Raw genomic sequence first — 849 nt, forward strand, 5'->3', positions numbered from 1 at the left:
AAGAAGGTGTTTACCTGTGCTTTACTGACTATGTAAAGTCTTTCGACTGTGTGGATCATGACAAGCTATGGGCTATATTGGGAAGAACAGGTATTCCAAAACACTTAATTGTGCTTATGAGAAACCTGTACATAGACCAAGAGGCAATCGTTCAAACAGAACAAGGGGACACCGAATGATTTAAAATCAGGAAAGGTGTGCATTAGGGCTGTATTTTTTCACCATACATATTCAATCTCTATGCTGAGCAAATTATTCAAGAAAATGGGTTACATGAAGAAGAACATTGCAATGAGATTTGAAGAAGACTCATTAACAACCTGTGATATACAGGTGATACAACATTGCTTGATGAAATACTTAAAATACTGATGAAGACCAAAGCCTTCAGTGTGGATTGTACTTCAATGTATATAAAACAAAAATTCTCACAACTGGACCAATAAATAACATCACGTTAAATAGATAAAAGGTTGAAGTTGTCAAAGACTTCATTTTGCTTGGATCCATAATCAACACTCATGCAAGCAGCAGTCAGGATATCAAACAACGTATGGCACTAGGCAAATCTGCTGCAAAAGACCTTTAAAATGTTCACGAGCAAAGATACCAGTTTAAAGCCTAAAGTGCATCTGATCCAAGACAAGATATTTTCAATAGTCTCATATGCATGTGAAAGTTGGACAATGAATAAAGAAGACTGTAGAAGATTTGATGCATTTGAGTTATGATGTTGGAGAAGAATACTGAGAGTACCATGGACTGCCAGAATAACAAACAAATCTATTGGAAGAAATACAGTCAGAACGTTCCTTAGAAGGCAGGATGGTGAGACTTTGGGACATACTA

This window comes from Chrysochloris asiatica, unplaced genomic scaffold (genome assembly GCF_000296735.1).
Source record: "Chrysochloris asiatica unplaced genomic scaffold, ChrAsi1.0 scaffold00079, whole genome shotgun sequence".
NCBI lineage: Eukaryota > Metazoa > Chordata > Mammalia > Afrosoricida > Chrysochloridae > Chrysochloris > Chrysochloris asiatica.